The 19,386-nt window shown below is 41.5% G+C and overlaps 1 protein-coding gene across 8 annotated transcripts in view; it reads left to right on the top strand.

Annotated features, from left to right (window-relative positions):
- The window catches only part of htr2cl1 (5-hydroxytryptamine (serotonin) receptor 2C, G protein-coupled-like 1), a 345,669-nt gene that overhangs the window by 88,136 nt on the left and 238,147 nt on the right, over positions 1–19,386 (top strand). The gene's annotated exons all lie outside the window — the stretch shown is intronic.

Raw genomic sequence — 19,386 nt, 5'->3', positions numbered from 1 at the left:
TGTTCTTTGGCTTTGATTTGGATTCAGACAAAAAGACTAAGATTCATTTGGGGTTCAGCTCAAAGCTGCTTTTACTTAGATTTGTTAACTTAGCATAACTAATCCCTTCTCTGACCTTTCTTCTCTCTACCCAAACCAGTTCAAAGCAGGAACTATTATGACTCTCTGGCATTTTTAATGTCCAATATTTTAAAAGTATATTGTTAAACTCATGAAAGCTAAACCTGAACAAAATTAAACGCATGCCTAGGAGAATTTTCATTCTGTAAAGGACTTATTAACTGAATTTAATCTTAAGATATTACAGTATTTTGTGCAGTTGAAGAAATCCAGACAGCTAGAATGATGTTGTTCTCATTCTAAACATTTATACTACTAAGTTCAACCAACTGTTGATGTATCACCACCAGTGAGGTGCGCTGCAGTTAACCACTAACAGTTAGGTGTCGAAAGAAAACAGTTATTTCTGTGCAGTCTGTATTTATGCACCTTCACTGAAATGCCCGGACTCCTCACCTAATGCTACAAGCTGGTGTTAGAAGAACTGGGAAGTGCACAAGAAACTCAAAAGGCACCAAAACACCTTGAGCTAGTTTCATGATCAGAAATTGCTCAATTTAACGACAATTTCCATCACTCCACCCCACGTTGTTGAGTTGGAGTTTGTATGTTGTCCAACAGTACAACGACATGTTTGGTTAACTTGCTATTCTGAACTGGCCATTGGTGTGGAAGGTAAATAGACTGGTTCTTACATGGTGTTGTTACAAGTACTCAAAGCACTTTATACAACTTACCTCACTTACCCATTCATACAGGCACTTTTTTCCAACACTTTCTAACAATTCATACACCGATGAACGCATCAGAGATAAAGGATTGACGGCATCGAGCCACCAACTTCCTTATTAGTAAATGACCTGCTCTGCCTCCCGAGCCATAGCCACTCCCCATGGATGAATGGGAAACTGATTTTTTTTCTTCACTTAATTAAATGACTTGAATATATACAACTCAACTGTCACTCTTATATAATAATTTTCAATTTTTCCTTTGCCCTTTCCTCAGATACTAAAACAAAGAAACATTGTTGATCTTGCAGTGCAGTGTAAGCTTGTCATGTTTTGCCATTTCAACCTTTGCTCTGACATTTTATTTCTCTGTCTCTAAAGTACAATCCCTCACTCACACTCTACGACAGGACCCTGCTGGGCAGATTAATCAGAGATGCTGTTTGGGAGAAAACATGAGCAGCAAACAATGTAAAGCCTGAGTCTGGCAGAAGCCATCAGCGAGCGTCACACCTGAACCTTTTAACGTGTGTTGCCCTCCTTTCTTTGCTCTTTTCATTCACCTCTCTGTGGACATTTACTACAGCTGGCTTCAAGCATCGTGTGTTTGCATATTAGCTGTAATCAGTATGTATGACTTCTACCTCGGTTGCTTTACCTCCTGTCTCCCTCTTGTCTACCTCTTAGCCTCTCATTAAATTTGAAAAACATAATGAAATTCAAACAGGATGGAAAACACCTCCACTCTCTTCCTCCACCCTCGATTTCCTCTCTTTTCCTCAACTCGTCCCCTTGTTTTCAGCCTCCTCTTCTGCCTCCTCTCATCTCTCCCTGTCTCCTTATGCCCCTCTCACCTCCTCCATAGCTCCGTCCTTCTTCTTTTATTTGTTTTTTTTACAATGAAATCCACCATTTGGGGAAAGGAGAGTGAGAAAAAAAACACAGAAAACAAAACGGAAAGTCTGCAGCACCTGCTCTCACAAAATGGCTGCAGACATGTCTGCAAAAAGTCGTTTTGAAAGTGCAGGTGCCATCTAACCCCAGACTGTGAAACAGCAGCATTTAAGAAGGCAGTTTGAACCGAGTGGAGACGTCTATTTAGACAGTTGAAGCGTAAATGAAAATTATAACCTCTTAGCATCAAACTACCCCCTTTTCTCTTTTGTTTTCCCTCTTAAATATGCTCTCTCCCTTCCCTCTATCCCCTTGCTGTCTTTCTATTTCCCCCTCCCTCCTTCTTCCACCTCCTCATCTTCTTCACTCTGTCTTTCCTGTCTCTCTGTGGCAGTGAATACCAAATCAGTCGGAGACAGACGGTGCGTGGGGTCTCCCCAGAGGAGGGCTAAAAAAACACACACACAGCGAGCGCACACATGCGCACAGACATATGCCGTTGCAAGAAAAGCCCTGCATCTCCATATGAATGCACGTATGCACACGAGGACACACGCTGAGCGCATTTTAGCGCTGATAAATTGCGACAGTGTAATTTGGCTTGTCGGTAAATCTGCACTTTCCGAGTCTCAGATGGCTTCTTCAAACATGAGTGAAGCCACGGGGAGGCTCAGATGAGGAGCTTAATGAAAACGAAATAAATAAAAACATAAATAAATGCACACATGCACGTTCATGTGATGGCTGAGCTGTGAAACGGTGTGTGTTTCGGCAGGATTCGTGTCTTTGATCGTATTTTCAGTCATTTTAGCTTTTTTATGATCTTCCTGTTATCTACCAAATGGTAATCAAACCCTTCTTCCTTTGTTCATTCTTTTTGGTCTCTCTGCATATGTTCTTTCATCTTAGTCTCTCTCAACTTCACACTGAGTATCTTTTCTCCGTCTTCTGTTTTCCTTTGATTCTCATTAACTTTACTCTGGCTTCTTTCTCTTCTTTTTCTTTTTTTTTCTGTGAATCTCACTCGCGACCCTGCACCACATGATTCAAAGTTTACATGTCTTAAAGAAGTAGATACCAACTTTGCACGCTGTGAAGATAATTTAATAGTGTAAACATGCTACAGCCGATTTTCTTTCTGTGATGTCAAAAGCTTCCGAGCTACCAAGCGGACCTGCTGTTATACGCCTTTTGTTTCTGTGGTCAGCTTTTTTTTAATTCAAGGCTGCGCTCGAGAGACCGAAATTGGTCTACTTATGAGTTGCTGTCAGAAAAGTTTAGCAACACCCCTCCCACGCTGCCCGCCCCCGTTGGCTGCCCATCCCCTCAAGGACGTCTCCTTGTGCACCACCATCAGTGATCCTGCTGTGTTTGAATCTCTGCATGCAAGGCTTCTCCAGCCCACTTTCATGTGCCCGTGTCTCCATCTGCTTTTCCAGAGACCAAACAGCCTGGAGTTTTGAAGTGCACTGACAGCAGTACCAGCAAATTTAGATGAAGTAACCTTTTTTTCCTTTTTTTGCATGTTGCCGGTGAAGCTGCAGACCTTTTTTGGTGCGTCGGTTTAAGATTCTTGGCTTGAAAACTGATCTACACCTTTGAAATAAATCAGTCAGTATTTGGACAGTAACATTCTTCTTCTAGCTTCTCGGCCTTTGTTCTCCTCCTGCACTCGTCATTGTGCGTTTGAGTTCACCTGCCCCCTTTTCTCTTTTCTCTCCTGGTGGTTTCCCGAAGAATCACAAGCAGCATTTCAACTTTTAGGCTTGATTCCAACCAAACCTCTGTATCCTCCCAGTCTGTGATGCTTGTAACCCTCACATGTGTGTAACACTTACAGCTCTGAAGGTTCTCTTAAATAAGTTGACATCCTAAAACTCAACCTGGGGATTTCAACCAGCGGCGAGTTTTAGGATGTCATTTTCTGAAAATCAGCATCTACTACATCTCGTCTTAACAGCTTTAAAAACCAGGGAGCTGGACTTCTTTAAGTTTGTGAAGACATTTTGTTCTTCTTTAGAAATGAAGAAGCCTCTTGGATAAGAGGTGAAACCTCTTCACAAACTTAAACTATCACGACTTTGATGACTAAGAACCTACACAGACGATCTATCACATGACAGCACTATGTAAAAGTCTTGAGCCATCTCTTAATGGGAAATAGGTGCAGCAAAGTACTGAATTATTGTCATTCTGAAAAATGAAGCTGGTGCCAATCAGATGTTTTCCAGATGGGGTAATGCATGGTAGATCAAGATCTGATGGAGCTCAAAGATCTTAAACAGCACTCGCTGACCATTTTTGATGAGGCTTCAGTGAGCAGTTGATGGCTCAATTGAAGGTCCAGATGTATGTAGATTTGGCTAAAAATTGGATGAACCTGGACTATTTTGAGTCTGAATGATTCATCAGTCAGTGTTCGTGACCTTAACGACAAAAACATTCCTCTTAAAATGGTCAAATAAGGGCTGAAGAAGCCAATGTCCTTCAGAAAGCCTTGAGAACTCTTGCTCAAGACCACTTTTAGAAATTACAACAAAGTCTGGCCCCTTTAAAAAGAAAAAGAAAAGAGGGCTGGCTTGAGACATTTGCACAGTACAGATAGATGGATAAGAATCATGTCCAAGACTTTTTGGAAAACGCAGCTTTTCCATTTCAGTTTCATTCTAAAATGCCCCCGCTTTCCTTCTCTTGTTCCTTAGTTTTGGCATTTATAACAACAAAGATTAAAAGGTTATGAAGACCTTTTAAACATGTAGAAAGATCGTGTACAGAATTTACAGAAAGGCCATTTCATTTGGTCTGTTACTGAAAACAATTCTGAAATAACCTCATGAAACTCATTTCTGGCTATGTGTGGAGTTTCATCCATATCAGACACAACAGGTGCTGCAACTTCACAGAGGGTGGTTAATAGAACTCACTTGCTCTTGAGACTATTTGTTTCAGAATAGCACTTAATGTAGCAGACCCTCCACATAAATGGATTGCCACCTTCCTGCAGTGCTCAATGTTTAACGTTGCTTTAGTTTTATTTTCTGTGAACATTTGGGTCCAAGTTATAATTGTAACCTCAAAATCTGGCATTTACGAGCACGGGTGTTTAGTTCTGCCATAACACACAAACAAAACCTTGTGATCCATCAAATCAAAATATGTATAATGATTTTTTAAATTACTATTAATCATATTAAACACAATTTGACTTGTTAAACTTTGTCATTCAGACCATATTTTAAATGAAGAGGAAAGGAAAGTTACTCAAAGCACAGTTAAGTCAAGCAAAGAGCCAATACGTGGAGCTCTGCCTGGATTTATTATATAAAATCAAAAACAGTTTTTATTTGGCTGTGCTGGGCTCGGTCCTTCGCATCCTCATTTTTCTGAGGATGAACAGTGCAAAGGAGAAGAAATATGGCTGCGGGAGAAGTCGTTGAAATAAAACTGTGATATGGGATTATTGCTGAGTCTGTGCCTCGATGATAAGATGCAAGAGAGGTGAGTCAGCATAAATAAAAGAACATTTCATGCCTTTCTTGAAATAAGCACCAAATGTCTCGTGTGCTTTATTTGCTCTTGTGATTACTCTGATCCATTTCAGTTGGTCACAAAAGATGAACCCAGAGCATGTTTGTTCGCTCTGGGAAGCAGAGAGGGAGACGCGGGGAAGGTGTGACAATAAACATAAAGGACTGGGAATGCGGCAGAGAAGTGACAAGGCAATTTTTAGCTGAATGGAAATATGGGGACCTTCAGGAAGATACAGAGCGAACAGACCAAACACAGGGAGATGGGGGCAGAGCAAGATTTGAGGGCTGCAAGAGATTTATGGCACAGAAATGGAGTCCCAGAAATTAGAAATGGGAAACATAAGGAGGAGAAGAAGGTTGATAATTTAGAGGTTTCAAATGTAAGGGAAAGGGACAAATAATGAAGGGATTAAGGGATGGAAGACAAAGATACGGGAAATTAGAAGAGTAGAAGAAAGGTGGAGATGGGAAATACCCAAAAACTGTTTTAAAAGCAGTGATGAGGACTGACCAAAGAAAGGTCAGAAAGCGAAGATTAGAGAGGATTTTACACGGGCAGCGTAAAAGACATATATAAATTATGCAACCATAAAAGAAAACTTTAAGCTGGAAGCAGTAGCTGAAGAAGCAAAGGCGAGAAGAGGGAATTCCTTTGCTCCCCTAAGAGAACAAAGCAGGGAAATGAAGTTGAGAGGCCAAGATAAAAATGAATAAATTAACACTGTAGTGAAAGAAAAAGGAAAAACCCACAAGTTTAAGTTGAGTGAACTTATGAACAAATAACTCATTCAAGTCATTACGTTCAGTCTTATCATCAAGATTAATGTCTCTATCTCTTACATAACCTTTATGTAATATCCATCTTTGTCACTTCCGTTCCTTTTACTCTTTAACTCAGCATGCAGAGGTAAATTAGCTAATTAGTGGAGACACACCTATCAGAGGCAACATTATGATCGCCTGCATATGTTGGGTTGCTCCCCTTTTGGAGCCCTGACCTGTTGAGATACAGACTCCACTAGACCCCTGAAGGTGTGATGTGGTATCTGGCACCACAGATGTGAACGCAGTTTCCACATCTGTGGTGTAAGTTGGGGACTCCAGGTGTTTGTCCAGCACATCCCAGTGATCCTCCATTGGATTGAGATCTAATGAATCTAGATGCCAAGTCAGCCCCTTAAACTCATTGATGTGTTCCTCAAACTATCCCTGGCAGAGCACATTATCTTGCTGAAAGAGCCCCACAGCCATCAGGGAGTGTTTCCATGAAAGTTTTTTTCATGGTCTGCAACAAAAGATAGATAGGTGGTAGTGTCAAAGTAACATCCACATGGAAGGCTTCTCAACAAAACACTGCCTACCAGCTTGTCTTTCTATAGTGCATCCTGGTGCCAGGTGTTCCCCAGGTAAGTGACGTACACACACACAGCTATCCACATGATGTAAAAGAAAACGTGAATCATCAAGCCACCTTCTTCTATTTTAGTGTGAGCTAGTTCTGATACTCACCATTGCCATTGTTGGAGCTTTTGGCCATGGACAGGGGTCAGCATGGGCATCCTGATTGGTCTGTGGCTGTGCAATCAACAGACTGTGATGCTCTGTGTATTCTTGCAGCTTTCTATCAAAACCAACATGAACTTTTTTAGCAAACTGAGCTACAGTAGCTCATCTGTTGGATCGCACCACCATGGCCCTGTCACTGGTTTACCAGGGTTCCTTCCTTGGACCACTTTTGATTCTGACCACTGCAGAGCTGGAAAAACCTATGAGGGTGCCTGGCCCAGTCGTCCTCCTAAAAATGAACACTCAAAATATAAAAACCTATCATTTATCAATGTATGCAACAATTTGATGCATACATTAGTCGTTAGTTGAACCAGATATCCATTACATGCTGCATGGGCGGCTCTGAAAAACCTAGGCCCTTGCTGCAGAGGCCTAGCCAAGAGATCATTGTGCATGTTCATCATGGTAATATGTGCTTAAACCTCTCAAACCCCCCCCCCCCCCCCCCCCCCCCCAACACACACACACACAATTAGAGTCCAACTCAATAGCCTAAAAAAAGTCCCCACACATGAGGCGTGTGTTTTTGTGTGTGTGTTACTAACAGTCTGCATGCATCCAATCGTTTTGACACATTTCTCGAGTCTGCCGGAGTTCATTTGGTGAAAGAATGAAGCATTCATAAAACTGCATATAGAATTCCATCTTGCTGTAATATTAATGCAACATCATCGTGACAAACCTGCGAGGAAAGTGTTGAGCCTATTCCCATCACGTATGCTCTTTTCCTCTGCATCCTAAAGTCTGAGCAGGACGGTGGGGCCAATGTAAATGTAGATTTTTAAGTCATCCCGTAATGCCTCCTACCCATTTATTTTTACACCCAGTAGTTCTACCTGCTGCTCTCTGCTGCCTGATGTATATGCACATATACGCATACATATGCACCATGCTTGACTGCACACTCTTCACCAGCGCGCACACACTGGGGAGTTCATATTTATGCATGCCTGTGAAGATGGTTTCTCTCATGCACACAAACACAGTGACGTCCAGGTTAAAAGAGGAGAATGAGAATCTCAGACAATATTATCTGCATTAGTCAAGGCTTTCGCAGACTGACACACATGCACAGACAAAATGTACACGCACGCACACACTGATGCTGGTTAAAAGCGTGCAACAGGCAGGTCTCCCAGCAAATATTATCTGCTTTGGTCAAGGCCCTGCGGCTTGCACGCGCTACGTCTCGTCACTAATGCAATGTGTTTTTTCATTAGGATCCAGTCATAGGAGACAATTACTCGGGTCATCCTGCATTTTAATGGAGAAATAATGGACTTGCAGGGAGAGATGGTTTGAGGGTAGAGACACAGAAAGAAAAGAAAGACTATGAGAAAGACGGGAAGAAATAATACGCTGATGTGGACTGTCTGTCTTACTTTTCCTGCATGCTTATCAAACCCTCAACAAAGAAGCATCTGTGTGTGTTTGTGTGAAGTCCTAAACATTCACATGCAAGTGTATAACATGGATAAAATTAGCCTACTGTAAAAACAACCAATGATTTTTCTATAACCTTTATTTTATCAGGCAGACACCCTGATATTAAGGCTGTGAGTTCTCAGCTCTGAGAATGATGTGAAGGCAGTGACTACAGTGTTTTTACAGAGGCTGTGACCGGCTCTTATTAGCAGAGGTGGACAAAGTACACACAATCATCACTTACAGTACAGACACTTATATTAAAAATGTGAAAATGTACTCAAAATACATATAAAGGTAAAAAGTAGCTCTTTGGAGGACATTTCTATACTAGCTGTGTTTTGGTGGTTTTGCCAAGCTATTTGAATCTCATGGCACATTCATATAATGATGAAATAATATTACTATTAGGGAATAGGTATTTCCAACTCAATTCCAATTCAAATTCTAATGGATTTACACTGCTTGACCATCTCTTAGTTTTTTTGTATTTCTCAACTTAAATGTTTCAGATCGAACTGATTTTAATAGTTGAGTAAACACAATGCTGTTTTTAAATGATGATTTTATTTATTAAAGGAATAAAAGCTACCCAAACCTACCTGGACCTATGTCAGAAAGTAACCGCCCTCCAAACCTGATAGCTGGTTGTTCCATAGTTGTCAGAAAGAACTGCAATCAGATGTTTGCAATAACTAGCAATGACTCAACGTAAACTTGTCTTACTGCTGAAACCAGTTGCAGCCTTTACTTTGAAGGTGAACAGCACGGTGGCACGGTGGTTAGCACTGTTGCCGCACAGTGGGGCTAAGTTGGTGAGAAGATAGAGCTGGGTGACTGCTGGCGACTGCCCAAAAAGTGATATGACCATTCAACAGGAAGATAACATCCATACTGGGTACGCATATTCAGGCACAGCCATGTACTTCACACCTTCACGCCTTTGCAATGCTATTGAGTAAGTGCTTTCCAAAAGGACAGAGTGGAGCAGAAACAGTGGCAAAGCATGTTATTGATCAGTGTACAGATAAATGTTGGAGAAGTGACTGATGCTGCATAAGTGATTTAAAAAGTATGAATGCTTTTAGATGTTTTTCACTGACCGTGGACAACCATTTGATTCCTGTAGCAGCTTTTAATTATTGCTAAACCCTCAAAAAATGCACCTCAAACATTTGCAAATCAAGTATTTGACAGTCAGATCGCAACTGATTGAATATTTGTTTAATTTGTAGATGTTGAGTTTCCAGCCTCCATAAGCAACACCGGGGTCACTGTGTATTATACTGTGCATGATACTGAGCCCTGGGGGAACAGTAACAGAGGTTTGTTTGGTTATGCTAATTTTGATCTGTGCTGATTTCCATATAACTCTTTAATAATTGGTTCAAAATCAAAATGAGCAGTGTGTGCATGGAATATCACACAGAAACCTTTCTGTACTAAGATAAGTGCTTTCCATGTATATGTACATTTTATAACATATGGATGTGCAAGATGTACAATTTGTGACAGACAGAACGTGATTCATGGTAAATGTGATGCATGTATATAACCATATTAATGCACAAGAAGAAGAAATAAAGCATATAATAGAATGTAAGTTATTTTAATTAAGTTGAATTATTTAATCAGTTAATTAATAATTAAAATGTAAAAAATGTATAATAACTGGTAGTGATAGAGGTAACTGCACTGTGGGTCTCCTAATTGTACTGGCCTCGAAGGGGTCTGTTTGCCAGATTGCTTATTTATTACTAGATGTATTACCAGGTAGAGCACAACAAATCAAACGAACCAGGGAAATTTCAGCAATTTAAAACAGTAAGAAGGGCAATAATATACCCTAACACACCTAGCTAACAAGCCATCACACTAATGAGATACACAGCACAGGCTCATATTGTCACATTGTAAGGGTAGGATGAGGAATGTGGACAGAGCCCTGTACAAAAAAGTTAATTTACATGCAAATATACAGAATAATCAGAATCATCTTTATTTGCCCAGGTTTGTTCACACAAACAAGGAGTTTGACTCCGGTTCACTTTGTGCTCTTCATACAAAAATAAACATTTTTAAATAGACAATATATAAATTGGCATATTTACACAGAAGGAGAACATAAATACGAGAAGTTTGAAAGTAAGTAAAACACAAGTTACAGTCTTAAGCAACTGTACAATTAGAACAAATTACAACTGGGCATGAATGATAGGTATAAATAGGCTGAACATAGTGCAACCTGGATGAACATTAGATATTAATATTTCTAATAATATAATAATATCCAAATGTACCCAGCCCTATGTGAAAAAGTCAAAGAAACGTGGAAGTATGACGAATATGCAAAAAGGAACGGGGGGAAATGCTGTTTCCTCTGACCGTCTGTCTCAGGGACTTGCTTTTTGTTGTTTTTTGTTGGACGCTTACTGTTTCTGATGGAAATACAATAAAATTTGTTGCACAGGATGTTTATTATCTAAATATGTATCATGATATGATCACCTTTAAAAGATTGAGAAATATACTGTTGTGTTTTTGGAGTGGGGCAGCACGGTGGCACGGTGGTTAGCACTGGTGCCGCACAGCAAGAAGGTCCTGAGTTCAATTCCAACATCAGGCCGGGGTCTTTCTGTGTGGAGTTTGCATGTTCTCCCTGTGTTTGCGTGGGTTCCCTCCGGGTACTCCGGCTTCCTCCCACCGTCCAAAGACATGCAGCTTGTGGGGATAGGTTAATTGGATAATCCAAATTGTCACTAGGTGTGAATGTGCGAATGAATGTGAGTGTGAATGGTTGTCTGTTCCTGTGTGTTAGCCCAGCGACAGACTGGCGACCTGTCAAGGGTGTACCCTGCTTCTCGCCCTATGACAGCTGGGATAGGCTCCAGCGCCCCCCGCGACCCTGAAAAAGGATAAGCGGAAGCCAATGGATGGATGGATGGATGTTTTTGGAGTGATGTCATGATTCATATATGCACAACAACCAATGAGTGAGGTTAATGGTAACGTCTACACTAGGGGTGGGCAATGCCAGGCCTCGAGGGCCGGTGTCCTGCAGGTTTTAGATCTCACCTTGGGTCAACACACCTGAATCAAATGATTAGTTCGTTACCAAGCCTCTGGAGAACTTCAGGACATGTTGAGGAGGTAATTTAGCCATTTAAATCAGCTGTGTTATATCAAGGACATCTAAAACCTGCAGGACACCAGCACTCGAGGCCTGGAGTTGCCCACCCCTGGTCTACACAATATTGGATTGGATTGTACTGGGCAAACTAAATTGTCAAGAATACTAGAGTGAACTCAAGAGCAGGACTCGGAAGAAGTGTTCACCAACAATGTGCTATATACAAAAGTGCAAGGGGAAATGGGGCTCTGGGAGTTCAAGGGAACAGGCATCCAAAACATCCAACTCCCTTCAGCTAAAAACACTCTGCGAAAACTCAGGCAGGCTCACCACGATCCAGGGAAGGAATCCAGGGAAGGTTTGCACATAGGGAAACACACGAGCAACAATACAAGCAACAAAGCCAGGGCTTCACTTTCTAGGTAGTTCAATGATCCAGCGAAGTGGTGGCTGATGCTGACCATCAGAGACAGGTGGTTGATTTCCTCAGGTGTGTGAAGCCAAAGACGGTAACCTAGAATGAGTCCCGCCCAGGAGGAGCACAGACAATAAACATCTAGAAACTGAAGCAGAGACAAAAATAGAAGATAAAATCTGTTGACGTCAGCCAGGGAGAACTGAGGGACTAGGACATACACTTTACACCTACAGGTGAGTCAGCAGAGTGCTGGTGACTTTTAGGGACTCTCTTAACGACCCCGATCTTATGCACACTTATGTGATCTCCCATTTCGTGGCTGAGTTGTTGTGGTTCCTAAATCCTTCTGCTTTGCAATGATACCACTTACAGTTGATTGCAGAATAGGGAGGGGGAAGAAACTTGAGGGAAGAAACTTAAAAAATTCACTTGTTGCATCAGTGGCATCATGTTACCACGGCCTGTTCATCCAAACTGAAAGATTAGGAGCTGTGGCCCAATACTTTTGTCCATATGGTGTGTGTTATGTATCCCAGCGGCAATAAAGACAAACTGGATCTTAATCAGACAAGTCATGATAACTCATCAGAGATTGGTTGTTTTCGGATCAGATGAGAAAGAAGCAGCTTTCCAGTCCTCTGTTACGTATCGGCACAAGAAGTGGCAGGTCGTTAACTGCGAGGCCGAGCTCGGTCACTGATGAAGCCCCCTTCTATGGATCAAAGTGCCTTCTGTTCACGTGATTGTGAAACTCGAGTGGCTTTGCTTAGTTGCCGTCTCCTGAAAGCTGCTTCGATCGTGTGTTAATGTGTAAATGGCTCATGGCGTTCATGATCAATGGATTGGGTGAGAGTTTACTACAACCTCTGATTTGAAGTAAATTACAACATGCAGGTTGGAACGACTAATTTGGAAACAACAGGTTTCCAAATTAGTCGTTTTAAAGTTATTCATTCTGGTTTTTGAGATTTGAGGATTTGAGTTTCTTAACAAGATATTTTATGATAACTCTCATGCCAGCTGAGTGCATATAGAGCTTGCAATACAGTCCCCTTTAATATGTCTGTTCATGTTCTGTCCTTTTATTTGAGATTGTACTTGAAGAGCTGCTACAATCAGCAGAAAGCTAATTAAATGGTTTGTGTGTGTGTGTTTGTGGCACTGCATATGGAGTATCTATTTACTTTACACTGTAGCTGTGTGAGAAAGCTTTCCCTTTGGAGTATATGATTAGTGAAAAGCTATTTCCTATACGTGGGTAGTAAAGCCTGCATGTGTGTGTGTGTGTGTGTGTTTGTGTGTTGGTCCCATCTGTTTTCCACCCTCTCACTCTCTCCATCTCCTCAAGCCTGTCTGCTCTTGGCTACAATCTATCTTCGTCGCCATTTGATGCCACAGCTAATCATCACAAAATCTACCAACCTGCATTCTCGTGCTCGTCCTCTTTCTTTCTCCCCATTTCATATTTCAGTTTTATGGCTTCCAGTTTTACTATCTCTCCTGTAATACAGCAGTCTGCCTCTCAGTCTTTTCTCCCTGTTGGTTTTTTTTATTAAATGCAAACAAAAAGATAACCTTCATCACGTCTACAGTGTCAAACACTTTCAATATTTTGTGTTTGTATAAATGTGAGCTGAGGAATGTGTGTATCCAGGGCTTTGTCAGAAGAACATTTGTATTACACCTATGGTGAATGACTAACACTTAAGTGGCTCCGCGCTGCACAGCATGACAATATCGTTCATTAAATTGCCACTGCTGTCACAGAGGTGCTACCGGGAGATGTAATTATGTAAAAACATTCCCCTTTGATGCTTGGATGGTTTAATATCTACACAAATCTGCTGTAACTCCAGCATTGCTGATGTTACCATTGTAGTTGAAGGCTGCTGCTAGGTGAGGAGTAAAGGGAGCAGGATGAGAAATGCGAGGGACAAAAGGCAGCACTGGCAGAACTGAGCTGGAAAAACAACAATGGTGTTTTGTAAATGAAAGAAAGGAGGAAAAACTAGAAGGGAAAGGGATGACAAAAACTATTGAAAACAGTAACTTAAACAATAAAACAGCAATGCTACCCTCTGCTTTCCATAAGATCAAGTTGTTCTACTTGCAAGTTTAAACTGATCTGTCAAGTCAGAAAATATGAAGACTTCAGTCATAGCCACAGCAGATCACACAGTCAAGGTCAACCAGATACTGGGCAGATTACTTGATCTCAGTGCCAGCCCACATCAGTTGACATATATAGAGCAGGTTATTTAAGTTGCTGTAGCCTGATCAGAGCTTTTGCACATGTGCAAGCTGCTCTGCAACCCACCTCCAACCCATCTCCCGATTCCCATATCATTTATATACAGGAGACCAGAAAGAGATCCAACAGTGAGTGTCTACAGCCATCTGTAAAACACGATGGCGACTCTGTCATGGTTTGGGCCTCTATTTCAGCCTTTGCCGTCATTTTCATTTTCAAGCATGACATTGATCCCAAACACACACCAGTGCAGCAAAAGCATACCAGGAAAACTAAACTGGAGCACTACTAGTCATGGATTGGCCTCCCTGGAGCCCTGACCTCAACATTATTGATGTTGTCTGATCATCTTAAAGAAGAGCTTTGAATGTCCTTCAAAAAGCCTGGAGAGTTATTCCTAAAGACTACTTAAAGAAACTACAAGAAAGCATCCCTGAGAGAGTTCAGGCCGTGTTGAAGGATAAACATGGTCATACCAAATATTGACTTTCAAGCTTGGTACTGCAGAATTGTACAACCTCTGTTTTTCCTTATATACTGCCTTTCCATGTATGTCTGCACATGTTCCAATAAGTCGCTGTACCTATTTCCCATTTTTCTAGAAAAATACAAAGAATTGATGGATGTCTCGAGACTTTTCTTTACAGTACTGTATTACCTTTGCAAACATTAAAATTCCTGTGTACTCTACACTCAACCGATGGCTTCAGATAGAGAATTTAGAGTGTGTGGCCTTAGCACATCTAGTTGTGTCCCTGGCATTTACTTTGCAGAGATGTCCCACACAGATGTTGTATGTGATTTAAAATGAAGAACTACCTGGTTAGCATAGCGCACGTTGTGCCTCATACGCCACTAAAGAAAAACAACAAAGGGTCAAAGACAAATGCACTGAAAAACTTTTGCATCAGTAAGTCTTTAGAATCTAAAAAGCAAAACACGCTACCGTACAAGGACGACACCCGTGAATACACCACCATTGTTAACCTTGTCATTTCAGTTAGGGTTTCCAACTACAAAGTGAGAGCTTGCCTGCATTCAGATGTGTCTTTAGGCTAACTGTCTAATCCGCTGTGGCTTGTGTTTAGCTGATACTTCAAGCTAATTACATCTCCATCATTTCCAGAAACAAAATTAAATCAAGCAAGATAATTAACGGACTGAGAGCTTTCTACCCTTGCTGTTGTTACATCAGAGCTTAAGTGTTGCTTTTTTGAGATCTTATTTAACAACTCTGACAGCAGAAACAGCTTTGTTAAAGATTGGGGATAAGCTCTTGTTGCCTAGAGAACAAAAAGTGTTGCTTGTTGTGGTTTCAGTTGAGCTTTTTGAGTAGTTGGAGGCACGCTCTGATCCCAAAAAGCACAGCCTTGCCAACCCTTGTGGTAACAGGGGATCTAATTAGCAAATTAGCAAACTTTATTATTCATGTAGTGCTTTTTTTTTTTCCATATGCTTTTGGAAAGGAAAGTCAGCTTGTACCAAGGCATGTTAGTGTTTGAATGTTAAGTAGGGTTTATATTTCCTCAGACGCACAGAGGTTAAAGGTTCGCTTGGAAATATATACTGAGAGCTTCTGCACTCCACATAAATGAGAGAGTGACAGAGCAATATATTTCATCCCTACTGGTCGCCACCGCAGCTTTGACCTTTGCGCTTCTTATATTGGCTGCTTGTGATGGTGGCTTCTCGCATTAATAGCGCAGGTCCAAGGTGGCTGACAAGGAGGATCGTGGCTGGGTTCTGTTGTTCGATTTTCGAGTCGCTGTCACAATTAACTGTGAAAACAGAAAACGAGAGAAAAAAGAGTGAACGGGACGAGGGATCAATAAATGTCACAGCTACATGAGATACACATGAATGCACCTCTGCCTTAGGGTTGGTTGGTTGGTTGGTTTATTTCTTTGTATTAAGTTTCTGAAGCAGTTAATATTTTTGCATTAGACATGCAAATGGGTTGGATCTGTGGTGACTTTGGTGAGTGGTATTTAATAAGCTGCACAGCAGTCCCTGAAAGGATTGAAATCCACTGACTCTGATGATCCTCTGATCCCTTACTGCCACAAGACTGACATTTGTGATTTCGTTTTAAAGATCTTAAAAAACACCTTGGATCATTTGGCTCAAAATTTGGTACACGGGTCACATTCTTGTCTTTTCAGTAAGCACCACTATAACACCTTGATAGAAAGGATAGTGTTGTCCTCCCTGGACTTCCTGGGTGGCTGGAGTCTTCCTCTGTGCACTCACTGTGCATACATGGGTTATTTTCAGGTACTTCCTGCCACAGTCCAAAGACATGTTCACATCTATTAACCCAGCAAGCATGAGTGTGAATGGTGCCTGTCTTCCTGTTCGCCCTCCCCTCACTCAGTGAGATGCCTCATTGGCGAACTGTTCAGTGTGTTTTTTCACTGTAATACAGCTGAAATAGGGTTCAGCCTATAAGTAGTTAGGATGATGGATGGATGGACAGTGGTAGCATTGTACAAACCATTATGCAAATACTTTGGCTTGTGACCACATACCACAGCTAATGACAGTTCCTTAACTGAGCTCAGCTGTACTTTGTAGAAGTATACCAGCATAATTAAGTGCTCAGGCAAAAACAAACATGGTATGTCATAATGTGCATGTTATTTCTGTGACTTTAGATCCAGGTCTTTAACCAACTTCTAAATACCTTTTTGGTTTAAGTTCAATAGAGCGTTGTTATTGGTCATTATTATAAATTAGTTTTCTTAGACACAACAGGAAGAAAATATCCCACGGCCACTTCTCAACACATTTCATTTGTCCATATTTGTGGAATGTGTTCATGGTGCGTGTATGGTAATGCACTATGTTGGACTGGTGCAGTTCATTGTAAACGTTAAATTATATCACAGGTAGCAGATATCAGTTTATATTAAAAGCAATAACAGTGATTAGAGTCACTGAATTCTACCTTTTTATAGAAGCAGGGGGTTGGAAATCAGCCAAATAACCTCTGCTTCTATCTTGTTGAATTCAATTGGCTAAACCCACAACGAGCAGTGACTCTCACAACAACAACTGCAAAGGTGAGCTGATTACAGCCTCTTCTCAATGCAGGGTTGACATTACTCATAATAAAATTAATGTCATGTGTAAATACAGATCCTTTATATATCCGTATGTTGTTTTAAAATCACAAACGCAGCTAACAATATTAACTCGGTGGCGAGTAGCCTTCAGTTATTACTACTACTGAAGTGGCACATAACTCAGCTACCGCAACTAAAACAAGGTAGTTGCAGTGGGCTAGCGTTAGTTTTTTAGAAAGAACTTACCTCCTGATGTTTCTTTAGGTTGGAGTCTTTTGAAGCTGAGAGCAGCTTGGTTGCTGGCAAACAGAGTTTGCATCACACGGTCAGATTTCGCCCATTCCTCTCTTCTTTAAATGTGAAGTGTTGTCCGAATTTCCAAGTAAGAAATGCATTCCTGCCCGCACACTGCTGGCTCTGCTGTGCTGGCTTTGGGTCCATAGTGTAACTGACACCACCAACATTCTTTGTTTCTTTTTACATATGTCAGATGGCTGGTAGAAGGCGATCTGTGAAATACAAAGCAGAGACAAAAGAAAACATCAAGTCCAAGGGTAATGAAGTAACAGTAAAAGCAGCACTCTGACAAAGCCAAATGAAGCGCTCATGTTTACGGTGATGGTTTATCTCAGTCTGTGGAGGCTGTTTATCGTACTGAAGAAGAATGGATGGCTGTAAATGGCTTCTGAAATGGTCAATATTACCTGTACATATAAAGAAGCAGCCCCTTTGAATATTACTGTTCCACTGAATAACAATTATCAGTTCGAATTACTTCCATGGAGAGGCTAGTTACTGCCCTTTTGTTACTATCATAGCCACTCCACTCTAATGACCAATCAACAGAAAGTAAACCATATTATGATGGAGGTCTCTAATGCTCGTACATATAAAGTCTGAAGACCTTCAGCCTGGTGACCTGGAAAATTGATCCATATGGAACATATGTTAAACTAAAGAGGCACATGAAAATGAACTAAAGTCAAGCATGGTAATGGAAGTCACTTCAATAAACAGGTGGTGAGACATATTCTGCTTCCACACGTCTCACAGTACATCATAAATGATGACTTAATCCCTCGATGAATTTTGCTTACTTCCAAAGGAACAAACAGTCTCTGATTTTATATAAGCTTCATTTTAATGGAGAGAGACAGAATATCAACAAAAAAAATCAGGTCAAGCATGCTACATAAAAGTTATAAACTGTTTTTTGTGCATTAAAGTGAGTTAAAGAGCTTTGAAAGAAAAGCGTCTGGACTCCTTTAAGTGCTTGATTGGACAGAGATCTACTGAGTGCGGAGGCTGGTTGAGTACAGTGAACTTACTGTAATGTCCAGGAAACCAGTTTGAGATTATTTGAGCTTTGTGAAATTGTGTGTTGTCTAAGGAGCTTGGAAAGAAAAGCGTCTGGACTTCTTTAAGTTGCTTGAAGACGTTTCACCTTTCATCCGAGAAGCTTCTTCAGTTCTAGCGTCAAATGGTGGAGAGTCCCAGATTTAAGCTCTGTGGGAGTAACCCGCCAAGAGGGACATGGACCCCCTAATGATCCTCTACCTAATCATCCAAGTGATTAGGTGTGAAAGGTGTGAAAATGGGTGTGGGTCACAACCAGCCAAGGTTTCGGGTGAGATCATTGTGAAACATAGCCCCACCCTATCATGTGATTTCCTGAGGTCCGGTGGCCCAGGATGTGAGTGGGCGTTAAGGCGTCCGGGAAGGGATCTCAAAACTGGATTATAGATGACAGACAGTTGGTGTAGTAAATGGTAAATGGCCTGTATTTGTATAGTGCTTTTACTAGTCTCTAAGGACCCCAAAGCGCTTTACACAACCAGTCATCCACCCATTCACACACACATTCACACACTGGTAATGGCAAGCTACATTGCAGCCACAGCCGCCCTGGGGCGCACTGACAGAGGCGAGGCTGCCGGACACTGGCGCCACCGGGCCTTCTGACCACCACCAGTAGGCAACGGGTGAAGTGTCTTGCCCAAGGACACAACGACCGAGACTGTCCAAGCTGGCAACCTTCCGATTACAAGGCGAACTCCCAACTCTTGAGCCACGATCGCCGATCGCCATCGTAAACCACCGCCTCTGTTCAAAGATGGTCGCTCACAGTGGAGATAGATGGCTTCTTTCACTCCTCTTTCAAACCATCTGTCTTCTCCATCCCAAATGTGAACATTGGCATCCTTGAAGGAGTGACCTTTGTCCTTTAGATGCAGATGGACAGCCGAGTCTTGTCCCGTTGAGGTGGCTCTTCTATGTAGAGACTATGATGATCTTAGACTACGATGACCTGGA

The sequence above is a fragment of the Neolamprologus multifasciatus genome, chromosome 3 (assembly GCF_963576455.1).
Source record: "Neolamprologus multifasciatus chromosome 3, fNeoMul1.2, whole genome shotgun sequence".
In the NCBI taxonomy this organism is placed as follows: domain Eukaryota; kingdom Metazoa; phylum Chordata; class Actinopteri; order Cichliformes; family Cichlidae; genus Neolamprologus; species Neolamprologus multifasciatus.
This window is presented reverse-complemented; position numbering and strand designations above follow the sequence as displayed.